General features: G+C 38.7%; 1 protein-coding gene across 1 annotated transcript in view; it reads right to left on the minus strand.

The window, feature by feature from the left end:
- Positions 1-205, minus strand: part of LOC119420483 (galactose-specific lectin nattectin) — a 7,870-nt gene extending 7,665 nt beyond the window's left edge. Inside the window, exon 1 of the mRNA XM_037687882.1 lies at positions 143-205. The gene's annotated coding sequence lies outside the window, so the exon portion shown is untranslated. The remainder of the gene's footprint in view (positions 1-142) is intronic.
- Positions 206-623: the final 418 nt, after the last annotated feature.

Below are 623 nucleotides of genomic sequence, written 5' to 3' on the forward strand. Positions count from 1 at the left end.
TTAACAAAAAAACGAAGTCCAGATGACATGATTCAACCTTTTTTGTTCTTGTTACTATAATTACACAACGTAAATATAATCAGGCCTAGACTGATTTTTTTCTTTCTTCTGATATTGATGAAGAAAAACGGTCAGATTTTACCTTGTGTTGTTTGGTCCAAGCAGCAGTAGCAGCAGCAACGGCAGCAGTAGCACTTCCTGAAAGAAAGATGTCTTTGAAAAGTGAACGTAGTGCTTTTATACATTTACGCTGTTGGTGAACCTGTCAGTCAACCAATGGCATGCAATGAGATAAAGATTAATGCTGTAGGGGGGGGTTGATTGTGATCACCATTCTCTCTCAAGCTGTGAGCTGCTGAGGTTTGAATCAGTAATGAGAGTGATTGAGGTGTGTCATGAGGACTGGCCACACTGGAGGCCATTGCTCCTCATTGGTATTGTTACAGATTCTCACATTTCCAGTTTTGTTTGCCTCTGTCCACCTGGCAGATTGGTGTATTTGATAATATTTGAGTGGAAATGCTGATTTGGTTTTACATGAAAGAGTTTAGTTTAACTTATCTGATAAAGGGATCTTGATTTTGATCTGGCTATTACAACAGTTTGACATGTTTGATCATTCT

Source organism: Nematolebias whitei, chromosome 14 (assembly GCF_014905685.2).
Source record: "Nematolebias whitei isolate Nwh7 chromosome 14, NemWhi1, whole genome shotgun sequence".
In the NCBI taxonomy this organism is placed as follows: domain Eukaryota; kingdom Metazoa; phylum Chordata; class Actinopteri; order Cyprinodontiformes; family Rivulidae; genus Nematolebias; species Nematolebias whitei.